The sequence below is a fragment of the Talpa occidentalis genome, unplaced genomic scaffold (assembly GCF_014898055.3).
Source record: "Talpa occidentalis isolate TD23 unplaced genomic scaffold, MPIMG_talOcc4v2.1 talOcc4.10, whole genome shotgun sequence".
Taxonomy (NCBI): Eukaryota; Metazoa; Chordata; class Mammalia; order Eulipotyphla; family Talpidae; genus Talpa; species Talpa occidentalis.
Genome location: NW_023600993.1, coordinates 105,356,335 through 105,370,938, shown reverse-complemented (window position 1 = coordinate 105,370,938; position 14,604 = coordinate 105,356,335).

Genomic DNA, 14,604 nt, shown 5'->3' with positions numbered 1-14,604 from the left:
CCTCATTTTAGGGAAAAAAATCATGATTCTTTCAGTGAAGCAGAAAAGTTTTGATGAAAGTCAAAATCAAGTCATCATTAAAAAACCTTAGAAAATCAAGGCTAGGAGTTATTTGTGTAATAAAAGCACGACTTAAAATAAAAGCAATAGCACAAAGCAGCAGGCAATTACGCTGTTTTAAATAAACTTAGATCTCCAAATTCAAAGCAAAACAGGAGCCCCCCCCCTGTATTTCAGAGCATACACGAAGATCAATGGCAACAAAACTACAAAAACAAATGTACCAAAACGTGCTACGATCAAAGTTTCTAAAAGACAAAATCAGAGACTTTCTCCTGAAGTCAGAAAACTTTCTTTGGGGTCAGGACACAAAAAGGACTCACCAAAGTAGAAAAGATTGATCTACTTTTCTACGCAAGTCAGAAATATTTGGTCATTAGAAGGCACCATTATAAAATTAAGATGTCAGGCCTCCCTGGTAACACAGCGGTTGAGCGCTGGGTTGCGAAGCTGCCCGCGGCCTCTGCAGCGCCGGTTCGATCCCCGGCTGCTCCCCGGCCACCGGAGGAGGGTCCCACATGGCGCGCAGACCTCTCCTGCCGCCCGCTGCTCCCCTCAGCAGTGTCCTTCGGTCCTTCTGCCTGCTCTGCTCCCCGCTCTGGCTCTGGTGAATTCTCTCACCCTCCCGCGCTTCTGACTGTACCCAGTGCTTGTATAAATAAATAAATAAATAAATCTAAAAAAAAAAATAAATAAAATAAATAAATAAAATTCCAAGTGAGCTTTAAAAAAAAAATTAAGATGTCAAGTCTTAGAGGGAGGAGATATTTGTAACATAGGCAAGTGATAAAAGGCTTGCATGTAAAATATACAGCCACTATAAAATGCAGGCTTTGCAGGAGGCTTGAACAGGAAATTTAAAAAAAAGATACCCAACAAAATATGTCAATGTGCTTCACCAGGATTTCTTTTTTTCCCCAAAGATTTATTTTATTTATTTACACATACGAGAACTGGGGTGCAGGCCAGAGGTACAGGGGTGAGAGGATTCACCAGACAGAGTGGGGAGCAGAACAGGTGGAGCCACTGAAATCCACTGCTAAGGGGAGCAGCGGGGAGACAGGAGGGGTCTGCTGTGCCCTGTCCATGGCTTCTTGGCCGGGGATGAATCTCGTGCTGCACTGCCTTGATGGTGCTGAAACTTAAACCCCCGCACCACCAGGGAGGCTCTTCATCAGAATTTCAATCAGGGAAATACAAATGAATCCAGAGGGAGATAAACCTCACGAGGAAGGCTGCAAGTGGAAACACCGACAAGGCCCCGAGCTGGCCAGGCTGTGGGGCAACTGGAAAGTCCGCAGCCGGATTCTGGGAGTACGAGCTGGTGGTTGCAACTTGACCGTCCTGACTAAAGACAAGGAAGGCACCGTAGGGCGTTGTTTTCGTCCGTCCTGATGAGACACAGGGCAGGCTAGGGTTATTAGGCAGTTTCAGGGACAGTGCAGGAGGGGACCTCTGAAGAATTTAGGGAGGCTTCGGAGATAAGGACAACCAAGGGAAAGTAACCAATTCCACCGGGAAAAACAAACATCCCAGGACCATGGACAATATTGTTACCGATGGTCCTGGTTTTCTTCAGGTGATAAAGTGTAGAGATGCTCACCTGGAAGACTGGGCCATAAAGATAAAGATGTAACAAATGGGGAAAGACAGACCTGCTAGATAAGGAATGTGAAGATCCCCCGCTCAGGAGCAAGTTAAGTGAGACAGCCGAGAACCGACCCATCACAGAGAGACGGGTGGAGCTGTAGAATAATGAGGGAAGAAGGTCTATGTTCCCTGAGACACGACTCCACTTTGGCTTCCTTGCCCCTCCCTGGCCTGGTTCCCTGGCCTGGGAGTCCCACTTTATTTCTGTTCTTTTTCTCCTCAATAAACTTTTTCTTTCTCTAAACAAACCTGCCTCTTCTCGCTTGCTGGCCTGAGCTTCTGCGAAGTTCCTGCTGCGGCTTCGTGAGACACCAGCCCGTGGGGGTCTAGCGGCTGGGGCTCAGCGCTGCCCTGCAGCCTGGGGTCCGTTCCTGGCTGGGAGACGAGGCCTGACAATTCCGGTATCACTGAGGAGCGGCCTGCAGAGGGGCAGAGGGTGGGTGTCCACTGCTAACGTGACTTTGTTTGCTGCTTGGTCATCTTGGGGAGGGGTGGGGAGGGGGCCACCCATAGCCCACAGCGTGGAGCCTGTGCAGACTTTCCGTCTAAGAAGATGGCTTCCTCTCGGCCTGCGGGACGTCACAGTGTATGCCCAGAGGACTGGTCATGGCAGGATCCGTGCGGGAGCCAGGCCGCCCTCCCAGAGGAGGAGGAGCTCTGTCCTTACGCCGGTGGCCCGGAGGGGGTCTCCCTCCACAGCCTGAGCCCCGAGCACTCGGGTAACAGTGTTGATTGCCTTGGCAAAGCACCCTTGCTCTTTAAACAAGCAGCGGGGACAGGAGCAGGAGACTCCTCGGCGGTTATGTGGGGTGCACTGGCCAGGTGTGTGGCCTCCAGAACGTTTCCCAGTCAATGCTGAGGCTGCGTCTGAACATCACCACAGTTAACTAACAGGCCAGCCTGACGATCCCACTCGAGGTCACAGGATGGGCTGATCTCCTCTCGCACCCTGGGGCCGGGAGGGACCATGTGGCCTCTGGGTGGGGCCTGCCGGCCCTGCTCTGTGTCTGAGTCCCAGGAAGGGAAGGAGGGCATCAAGCCCAGCCCCCGGGGCCCAGCCGACACTCAGCTGTGTCTAGGGTTCCCGGCTCTTCAGCCCATAGTATGAGGGTCATTCTCTGTCCGGAGGCCGGATCCCGACTCCAGCTGCCGGCTGGGCTGTGCTGCCTCCGGGCTGCAGCTCGTCCTCCGCTGGAGGCTCCCGTTGCTGCCTGTTGTCTTGTGGCTCCCCCCCCACCACCGAGTTCTGGGGCCACCTCCCGCGGCGTGACTTTATCTTAACTGGATCCCCACGGCAAAGGCCTGCTCCAGAGTGGCGCAGCACAGGCCACCTCGTCTCTGGAGGGCACAGTGCAGCCCAAAGGTGCTCCAAGAGCCTCCGGAGTCCCAGGGCCCCCAGGTGAGGTCAGGCCGCGTGCCCTGCCGGTCCCCACAGAGCTCCCGACAGTGGGCAGGGCCAGAGGCGCGGGGTCCCCGGCTGCAGGGTCAGAGGCGCCGTCTCTCCTTTGGATGCCTTTGTTTCCCTTAAAACACTCGTGGCCCTGCGCGCTGTGGATGAGGCACATTCTAAGGCGCAGCAGGCGCAGCCCGCACAGCTGACCATCTTGACCGCCTGGAGCGAGCCTCGGAGGGGAGCCTGCGTAGGGCCCTAGGGGTGTCCTTTTGTGACTTGTTCAAGGTCGCAGCTGTGAGGAATCGTTTTCTCATCCAAATGAATGAAAAGACCCCTGGCGTGCCCTTGCGGCTTTACACCTCCAGCCCAGGGAGGTGCACCCGGGCCAGGGCCAGTGAGGCCCGCGCTTCAGTGGCTCCCGGGCAGGACTGAGTGTCCCCCACACCTGCTGCTCCTGCCTGGGCTCAGCCGCCGCTCCAAGCCGTGGGGCCCTGTGGGGTTTATGAGCCCCAGAGCCCGGAAGACCCTGCAGGGAGCAGCGAATGTGAACAGACCTTAGCGGTGGGGACTTGATTAAATTTGAGCTCCCTCCCTCTGGAGGGCCCTCCACGTAGCTCAGGCGGGAGTCCTGCTCCCCACTAATCCACACCCCCGCCCGAGGGTGAAGGTTTATTACTCCCATTTGATAGGGGCCATTATGGCCCCCAAAGGTTAATTAATTTTCCCGAGGTCACCCGCGGGTTGAGCTGAATTATTGGGGTGGAAAGTCTTGGCGCCCTCGGTGTGAATGGTAAATCACCCCTGTCACTGCTCCTGGCTCCCGGGGCGAGTGGGTGCCCCACATCCACACCAGGGGGCGGGGCTGGGCTGGCTCATGCTGGGCAGGGGTGGGGGGTCCCTGAAACACAAGCAGCCAGGCTGACTCGCCCAAGACAGGAATGGGGTGTGTCCTGGTGCGGTTGGTTGCGTAAGGACCCCCCCAAGATGTTCCCACCCCTGTCAGCGGATCTGTGGCCGTTGTCACATGGTGAGAGGGGCCGCCGTGGCTGAGTCTGTCACAGAAACCACCAAGCCCATCACCTTCAGCTACAACTTCAGTCAAATTTACTATTTCTGGCCAGATCCATGGTTAGCTTTTAAAAAAAAAAAAAGAAGAAGATTTATTTATTTATTTATACAAGAACTGGGGTACAGGGCAGATGCGCAGGAGGGTGAGAGGATCCACCAGAGACAGAGCGGGGACAGAACAGGCAGACTGACGAAGCACCCTGCTGAGGGGAGCAGCGGGCGGGACAGGAGAGGTCTGCGCGCCATGTGGGACGCTTGCCAGCCGGCCAGGATCAAACCGGCGCTGCAGAGGCTGCACACAGCTCCACAGCGCGGCGCTCAACCGCCTGCGCCCCCAGGGGAGGCCCTCCACGGTCAGCTCGAGTCCAGCCGCCAGCGACGGCCACACAGCAGGCTGCAGCGAGCACCAGGGTGACGTCTGGCTCGGCACACGGCGCTCGGCGCTGACAGCCGGCCCAGCACGAGTGTCGGTTGCCGTTTTCATTTAACCGTAGCGGGGAAGATGGGAAGCGGCAAGACGCAGCGACACTTCGCTCTCTCCCCGAGGATGGCAGCAGCGTCCCCGCCGGGCTAGACAGCAGCTTTCAAACACGGAGAGAACATGTCCTCGGTGCTGGGCTCCTCGCGCCGAAGCACGTCGCGTACTGTGACCCACTCGCGTGGTTCCATCTCCCGGCACCGTCAGGACCCCAGTCCACAAACACCCCCGCGGGGCAGATCTCCAGGGCGGAGCGGCTTCCACCAGAGCAGCCCCAGCGGCTCATGCGACGTCGCTGAGAACTGAGTTGGAAGAGAGAGAAACCGTCACACTGTGCTTCGGCCACACGGGAGACAGAGAGAGAGAGAGATACAGAGAGAGAGATACAGAGACAAAGAGATACAGAGAGAGATACAGAGAGAGATACAGAGAGAGAGATACAGAGAGAGAGATACAGAGAGAGAGATACAGAGAGAGAGAGTGCCAGACAGAGACTGACAGAAAAGACAGAAGTTACCCCAAGAACATATATAACAGTGAAAAATACAATAAATGCTCAGGACGTGATGCTCCCAAGGGCTCACTCATCTTGTCTTTTACATCATTTATCATAAGACTGAACATGTCATTGTTAACACTACCGCCAAGCCGGGCACGGGGTTCCAGGCGCCAGACCGTTGGCCCCTGAGCCCGTCCTGGCGGCTCCTCTCCAGCCCCCGAGGAAGCCGTGGACGGCGTTGGTGTCCGACCGGCTCTTTGGGAGAGGCCTCGTATTCCACAAAAACACATTATTTAAGGGCTGCGAGATGTTGATCACAGCGTCACTTGAACATAAAGGTTGTTCTCCCCAAGCCGTCCGTGAGAAGCGCCGCCGTCAGTGGAAGGCCCCCGGGCTCGGGCTGCACCCAGGCCTCCAGCTGAGCCAACTACCCGACACCTTTAAACTCAATCACCCCAACGCTGAGCTCTCCTCGCCCCTTCAGACGCAGAGACCAGAGCCCCTGCAGCGGCATGGAGAGGGGTGTGGGGGCGCCTCAGCATAGTGTGAACTGGGGTCTCAGCAAGTCACCCCCAGAAGGGGGCCAGGCCAGGGTGGGGCCCCGAAGCCTCCCCAGCCGGGACCCTGGGGCTGTCCAGTGAACACGTTTGCGTATAGTTAATAAACGAGGGGCAGCGAGTCGGTGTCATTAAGAGTGAGATTGGTCTGGACTGGACGGGAGGGGCTTCCGGGCTGGGTGGTCCTGCCCCGAGCTGTGCTGAGGCTGGGGCGGGGCTCCTCTCCCTGGGGGGTGTCCTGAGAGCTGCCCGACTGGGCACCCACGGTTAACTCTCCTCCATCTGGCCCCTGGTCGCCAGTGGGTGTGAAAAGATGGACTGGGCCATTCAGCAGCAGCTCCAGGAGGCCCGGAAAAGGCTCTCCTGCCTCCCAGGCCAGGGGCGGGGGCCAGGAACTCCCCCAAATTTTACTGTATGTTCACAATATTGAACAAAGAATTAGGACATGTTCCAACAATTCTGCCCCGGGGGAAAGATTCCAAGGAAGTGACAGCAGGGCCGCGGGGCGGGTGAGCGTGGCACACACCGGGCAGAGCAGCCGTGGCCGCGTGGCTGAGGAAGGCGGGTCTGTGTTCTGTGTGCTCACGGCAGGTGGCCTGGGTCCGTCCCAGGCTCCGTGTGGGGATCCTGCAGATGTCCTGTGGGGGACGGGAGCCGGGACTCGCAAACAAATAACAAGGACAGTCAGATTCAGCGAGAGCGGGTGGTCCCCAGGGCTGCGGGGGAGGGCGGGGGCTGCGTCCAGGGGGTAAGTCTCACCTGGCATGGTGAGAAAGTTCTGGGTAAATGGCCGGATGGCAGCACAGCAACACGGGCATACTTGCTGCCACGGAACTCACGCTTCACCGGGTTAAAATGGCCTGTTTTATATTGTCTATATTTTATAATGAAGGAGAAAATTAAACCCAAAGCAAGTAGAGAGAAGGAAATAGCAGCAATCGGAATGGGAATTAGGAGAAGTAAAGAAAAGCTAAAACGAATACAGAAAAATCAGTTAAATCCAAGCCTAGTTCTTTGAAAAAATCAAGAAAGTCAGCAGACCTTGAGCTGGCCTGACTGGGCAAGAGAGCAGACTCGAGCGGTCGCCAGGACGGAAGAGACATAACACAGCACCGTGCACATCGCATCTGCATGAGGGCTGACCTCACGCTCACGCTCACGCTCACGCTCACGCTCACTGTTCTTATACAATAACCAAAACCAAAGGGCCCTCCCTGGTGGCGCAAAGGGTTAAGTCTCAGTGCTACCAAGTTATCACCAGCCACTGTGGCCTGAGTTCAATCCCCGGCCAGGGAGCTGACCCATACAGCACGGCAGACCTCTCCTGCCTCCCCACTGCTCCCCTCAGCAGTGTATTTCAGTGGATCTGCCTGTTCTGCTCCCCACTCTGTCTCTGGGGAGTCCTCTCCCCCCTGCACCTCAGTTCTTGGATGCATAAATAAATAAATCTTTAAACAAACAAAAACCAAAGCCCAAGGACACAGGAGCCTTTGGGAGACGGTGGAAACCCAGACCCAAACTCATCACAGGCGTCTGCGAGTCTGTGCAGGCCGCTGGGTGTCAGCCGCAGCTCAAGAAGACGGTTGAAAGGAAGCTAATGCTGTGGAGGCTGCAGTCAAAGCATGTGAATCCCACATGCCTCCCCCGCTGGAAGACAAAGACCTCCCCCTTCTTCAAGACTTTCTGCAACGTGGCAGCCACGTGTGCTGCACTCCGCGGGACAAACGGACACGGAAACACACACGCAGAGTCAGATGCTGGAGCCTCAGCGTGTCGGCGATTTTAATACGACGCAGAGGGACGCCACGGCCAAGGGTCGAATAGGACAAGTTCAGGCCAGTGTTTGAAAAATTAGATGAAACGAATGAATTCCTGGGACGACTATTAGTGTCAAAGCGGACTTAAAAGGAAGAGAAATAAAATAGCTCTGTCTCAATCCAGAGGTCAGGTTCATCATCGAACAGCGTTTCACAGAATAACACGGGGCGTATGTCAGAACATTCCAAGGAATAAAAAAAACCCTCATTTTTAAAAGCTCTCTCTTAGCTGTAGCAACTAATCGGTAACTTCATGACAGTTGTTAATTTTTGCAAAAAAAGCTTGCTGCACTTTTGATTGGGATGTCTTTGGATTAATATACCAAGTCGGTTGTTTTCTATATACTAATAATTAATGGATAAAGAAATTTTAGAACATTTGTAATAGCATCAAAAGCTGTGGAGCTTAGTGGTAGATTTAACAGCAGGGATTCAGGATCAGTATCCAGAGAACCGCGGAACCTTGCTGGGTGTGTGTCAAGGAATCTCAGCAAACAGGGGTGCCGCGCTCACGAGTCGGGGGACTGGCTATTTAACTATAGCTTCCAGGCGGCCCCCATCAAAATCTCAGCAGGCTGTTCTCCATAAATGTATAAGCTGATTCCAAAATTTAGAGGAAATTCAAAGGACCTCGAATGTCAAAATGATGCTGAAACAGAAAACCAATTTGGTGGGCGGCCGGCACGGCCCGGAGTCGGTGGCGGACAGACAGCTGGTCAGCGGGACAGACAGACACTGCAGTCGGAGTCAGATACATGCACGTCGGGTCCTCACACACGTGTCCGTGGTCTCACTACGGTGCAGAGGACATTCCAAGGCAAAGGGCGGGCTTTGCAAAAATTGGAGCTGGAACAACAGAACATCCATGTGGGGGGAAAGCCCTCGGCGCTTACCCGGAGACGTACACAAAATGCGCTCGAACTGGCTCAGAGACCGAGATACGAAAGCCATCACCAGGGAGCGTTTAAAGGAAGCAAAGAGCTGGCTACGCCGGGCAGGCCCGGCACCCGGGGCTCCTCAGCTGTGTCCCTCACGAAGGGGCACTGAAGTTCACGAGAATTTCACCTTTTACTTTCTGGGGCCGCGCAATTAAAAAATATCTGTACGTAAAATCCTCGTTCTAGTTTTGATCTTCAAGGTCTCATGTTGAAAGAAGCCTGTCTTTCCTCACGGGCCCATGCACAGGGCCACGGCACCCCAAGGCTGACAGGGGGAGCCCAGTGAGGGCCCGGACCCAGCCCGGGGGGACACCGGAACCCCCACCGCGTTCACCTTGACCCTCTGCCAGTGGCTCTGACTCGGGCGCCCTAGCCGGCCGTGGGGGTGGGTTCGCGTCTCCCCTTGACAGGGCCCATCTGGTTAAAACCATCTAGGGCACCCCCCAACACACACTCCCTGAGGGGGTGCCTGCGGCTCTGCCCTGACGGGGCACGGTGGCCCTCACAGACTGAGGGGTACACAGGGCCAGCTACCCTTGCCCTGAACCAGCCCAGCCCCTACAGAATTCCAGCCTCCCACCCAGATGTGGCTGCCTGCACAGCGGGGAGCCCCCAAGTAACCCCCTGAGCCCCCAGCCAACCTCCCCCAACACAGCTGCAGTTCCGGCAGCTCCTCTCTCCGGGACACCCCTGGGCCCCCTTGAGCCTCAGGTCTAGTTACTCCGCAGACGCCACCCCTCTCGCTGCCTCCCCTGCACCGCCCTGAGCCAAACCATGGCCACCCTCCTGGCCTGGCTCCTGCCCGGCTCCAGCTTGCCTAGTCACCCTCCCAGGCGGCCACCTTCTCCTGCAGCCCGTCCCCTCCGCGGCCAGAGGACGGAGACGCGCTAGTTTTGCCTGGGCAGGGGGATAATTTAACACCCATCACTTAAAGGCTCTGAACATTGCCCTGAAGACAGAGCAGATGGGGAGATTCCTTCGGGCACCTGCCCCGCCAGCAGGGGGTGCTGAGGCTCCACTATCCCCAGCCCAGCAGCACAGCCCCCGCCTGGCCCTCTTCTCTGGCAGGCGAGACCAGGGGACAGGCTGTCCCTGGCAGCTCCCAGCCTGGGTCCACGGCTTCACCCCAGAGGAGCAGCGTGCATAGCTCCCCACCCTGCCCCCATGTTGCTGAAGTTCAAGTCCAGGCGGATCCACAGAGGACTCTGCCCCACTCTCTGTGGGAGGGTCTAGTCCTGGCACAGTGGGCCCAGGGGCCATGCCCCACCCAGAGCCAGGCAGAGGGGCTCCCTAGCGCCCAGCCCCCAGTCACCTGCGCTTGCTCCTGCCAGGGAGTGGGGGGGTCAGTGGGAACAGGAGACTGGGGACACAGTGACCCAGAGGGGGACCGGGTGGAGGGGACGGCCAGGGAAGTGCAGGGGCGTGGGCACACTCACACCGCAGCAGGTGGGGAGCCTGAAGCTGGCCTGAGGCAGCCAGTGTGGCAGCTCTGCCCAGGACCCGGGATCCAGGCCTCTGCTGACGCCCTGGGGCGGTCCCTGAGCGGGCACAGTGGCTTCTCCCAAAAGTGCCCAGGGGCAGCTCTTTGCGTGGGGCCCGTGGAGTTGCCACATTTAGCAAAGAAAAATACAGACCACCCAGCTCAAATTGCATTTCAGAGAAGCAACCCCAGACCGCTTCCTTGTGTCGGTAAACCCCACGGAACATCCGGGACACGGTGGAGACATCGGTGTCGCTCACTTGATTTCAAACCCACCAGCACACCCTGTATTTTATCTGCCGACCCCTGTTTGGGGCTTTGCCATGGGGGCCTGTTCCCCCCAGGAGCCCCTCCAGAGCACAGCTGACCAGAAAGGAGCCCGCCTGCAGGGGTGGCCAGCTGCCTGTACCCGCTCCTGCCTGAGTTTGCGCCTAAGTGACTCCGGGCCCCCTAAAGCCCACTGTGGTTGCACATTGAGGGCACCTGGGAACTTAAGCACTTGCTGGGCCCTGGCGGCTTCCCAGGAATCTCGATTTAATTGGTCTGAGGCCGCCCTGGCATCTGAAACATTCAGAACTTCCCAGGGGTTCACAGCCTGCCTGTGCTCCTGCCCCCCAGGGGCTGCCCTGCTGGGAACGTGAGGACGCGCCTGGAGGCGGAAGTGGGTACCTGGTGTGGTCACTGAGTCCAGCTGAGCGGGTGGGTCCTCCTGCCTCCAGGTTTCTAGCTGTGCAGCCTCGGGCCGGAGTCTCTGCTCTTCTGCTCCCTGTATAACAGCGATTAAAGCAGCTTTTCTCCAAGTGTGCGTGCTGGGCCCGCAGCACCCGCCTCACCTGCGAGGAGTTAGAGGTGCAAGCCCTGCCCCTCCCATCTCATCAGGCCGCGCGTGGGGCACATGTGTGCCTTCTGAGGTGACTGAGGTCAAGGGCGACTTAGATCACAAAGTGGCCACAGAAAGTTGGTTCGAGCTCCAGGACTGACTCCGGGGTTCCCCTCTCGTCTCCAGGAGCCCCAAACTGTCCCTCCCTTCCTGCCCGCAGAAGATCCAGCAGACAGGGTAAAGGAAGAGAGAGTTCTTGGAGACCTCAGTGGCTTTTTCAGGCTTTTATTGGGATTTACCCAGTACACAGCAGGCAGGGGTGCTGGGGGGCCGGGAGGCGGGCAGCCCTCCCAGCCCCCAGCAAGTCTTCACTCTTTCTGGGCTCTCCGGCCTTCTCTCTGCTTCTCTACTATCATGGTTCTTCTCGTGGTTCTTCTCTCTGCTGGCGTCCCCATGACGCTGCCCTTATAAGCCCAGTCTCTCAGCCCAGGTGCACCCACTTCCACATGCCCACACCCTACTCCAGGTGCCCGCCCCCAGGCGTGCATTCAGGACCACAGGGACCCATCAGCCATCCTAACAGCAGGGGGCGCAGAAAAGCCTGATACTTTTTTACCTTACCCTACAATCCACCCCTGCAGGTTTTCTGCCAGACAGTCTATATCAGTCTATATTCAAGACATATACGTTTCTCTTGGCAATACGAACACTGCAGCCATGGCCCACACAAGTGAACAATATACATCACAATATACCTGAATACATGAAATACAGCAGAACACAGTTAGTCCAGGCAGGGCCCCAACCTAGTGGCAAAGGACGAGATTATTGGCACCAGCAGATGAGCCACCACTTCTGCTGCCGAAGGCGCTGCTCATGGGAGGGGGGAACCATGCAGGCACCGGCCGTCACACGCCAGGAGCCGTCAGGCTTCCCGGCCTTCTCTGGCTGTGGTCTCGGCCACAAGCCACACACCGCATCCACCCCCAGTATGCTCTCACTCTTGGATTGGCAATTCTGGACTCTGGGGGGGTAATCGCCCAGCCCTCAGGGTTTTCTGTCTGTGGTTGCTCCAACCCCTGCTTTCATAGGCACCAATGCCACACGCAGACCCCTGTGCTCAGGCCAACCCAGTGCACAGGCACATGGGTCAGGGATCCGTGGATACAAGCTCCACATGCGGCCTCTCTTGGGTCCCCTGTTTGGCTGTGGGCTCCACCACAAGCCATGTTCCCTACCCACCCTCCAAGGACGGGCTCCTCAGCTGCTCACTGTCACTCAACAGTGAGCAGGGCATCCACCACAGGTGATTTTAAGAAACTCACTGGCCTCCAGCAAACTCAGGCTGCTTCACAGCCACTCAGGGCTTCCCAGTCTCAGCACCAGCTTTTGCTTTCTCAGTTGGCTTTTCTCCTCTGCCTGGCTGCTGGGCAGTATACAGGCTGCTTTTGGCCACTGAGGCCCAGTGGCCACACCCAGATTCCCATCTCTTGGGGTGTACAGACAATACCATCCTTCCCCAGGGTCCCCAAAATGTAGCAACCTGCCAAGGTTCCTCCACCTTCTGGCGGGATTGTCAGTCCAAGTCCATTAGTCCCAAGTCCATAGGCTTCTCCCTTTGTCCACACTGGGGAGCTCCGAATCATGGTCCTTTCTTTCCTGACGATTCTGCTGCCTCAGGGGTCGTGGGCTGATCCTCTCGGGCGTCTCCTCCAGGCGAGGTCTCGCAGCTCCTGGACCTTGTGCACCTCCTGTGCCGCCATGACGCCTCCAGCGCTGTCACAGACTCTCGGTCTGCTACTCCTCAGTCCTCCAGAGGTCTTCGGAGGGCTCCATACACGTCTGCATGGATCATCTTGCTGACTTATGCCAATTGTAGGGGCAGGAGGACATGGAGCAGGATCTCTATGACCTGAGCAGACGGGGTAAAGAAGGAGGAGTCCTGGAGCCCTCGGTGGCTTTTTCAGGCTTTTATTGGGATTTACCAGGCATACGGCAGTCAGGGGGGCCGGGGGGCTGGCAGGCTTCCCAGGCCCCAGCAAGTCTTCACTCTTTCTGGGTTCTCTGGCCTTCTCTGGTTGTCTCTAATTCTCTTTCGCTCTCTGCTCTTCTCGTGGTTCTCCTGCTGGCATCCCCATGACACCGCCCTTATAAGCCCAGCCTTAGCCCAGGTGCACCCACTTATGCATGCCCACACCCTAGTCCAGGTGCCGCCATCAGGCATGCGTGCAGGACCGCAGGGATCCATCATCCATCCTAATAGCAGCAGGGCAGAAAAGCCTGATACTTTTTTACCTTACCCTACAGACCAGCAGGACAGCCGAAGGCAACCCCGTGTGTCTGTGCTCCCCCAAACCGCCTAGCGACTCCACAGTGCCAAGTCGGAGAGTCCTGGCCGGGTGGAGAGTGGAGGAGGCCCTGTTCTCGGGGACGGCACCTCCATCTTCCTTTGGGGGCGCTCCTCCTGCACACAGACACCCCAGGGGCGGACCCAGGCACACGGGGTCTCGGCCCTCACACTCGGGTTACGTGAACACTGCAGAGGCCCTGCCCCGGGCGACATGTGTTGTCTTAAAAGCTATTAACTTCTTGTAAGGAAAAAGGCGACTTTTGTTGAGATTTAAAAGCCAGAACAATGGAGCTCGGCTGTGCCGTTAATGGGAAGCAGATGGGCGGCCTCTCTGGGCCCGCGCCCGCCTGCCTGTCTTCCTCTCCCTCCGCCCGCACCGGACCTCGGGCGCAGCCTGGTCGCCTGGATTTCTTCCTAGTCACGGAGCATCTGGCCCGCGTCCCCAGGGCCCGGCCAGGCCATCAGTCACCCTCTCATCTGGCGATGTCACCAAACCCTCCTTGCTCTCCCACTGCAGCTGGTCCTGGGGCCCGGGGGCTGAAGGTGGGGCCAACTCCAAGACCCTCCCGCCTGGTCCCGGCACCCTGGTCCCTGTGCCCTGAGTTCCGTGAGGCCCCACGGGCTGCGGCTCTGGGGCTGACCCAGGTGTCCTTGCCCTGGCAGACCCGGGGGAGCCCACAATGCTTGGGCCCCAAGCTCTCTTTCCCTGTGGTGTCACCACCCCCTTGCCGCACCCCCAACAGGGGATTGGGCCTCCAGACCTCCCGGGGGCTGCCGAGGGGTCCCAGCTTTGCTTAATGCTCTGCGGCTCCTGTCTTCAATATCTTAATCCTTCTCAACCAAGAAGGCCCAAATTTTCATGTCGCACTGCCCCCCAAAATTCTGTGGCTGCCTGATGTCAAGGGGGAGGCACACACACAAGGCCTGATGAGCTGTGTCCAGATAACCCAGACCGCAGGGAGGTGGCTCCAGCCTCTGGCCATGGGCCTGCCCAAGCACAGGCCGGGCCCCCCAACATCATCCACCCAACCATCTGAGAACTGACCAGGCAGGTTCTCGGGGGCTCTCACTGCTGAGGCCGCCCCCTTGGTCACCACTTTTCAAACCGAGTTTCCTTGAGTCCTGTGGTGGCGACGGCCTGGTCTTCGTGAGCTCAGACTTCGTTGCTTAAACGCCATGAGATGTGGCTTTGCCAGAGCAGAGCGTGAGGTGGGCGTGAGTCTGCGTCCGCCGAGTCCCGCCGGGTCTGAAGGACGCACATGTGCCTCTGCACCAACGGCCTCCTTGTCTGTGTGGCGTCTCTAACTACACCCCTATTGACACGTTACATGAAAACCTGGGCCCCGCCTGGATATTTGTGACCTCAGAGGACGGCTAATGTCTTAACTGAGCTGACAGTAGCCCTGGGAGTACCTGCATTTGTAAGAATTCTCCTGATTTTTATTGCCCACTGATGCGCTATTTGTGGGTTAAATGAAAACAAGAAACAAAAAC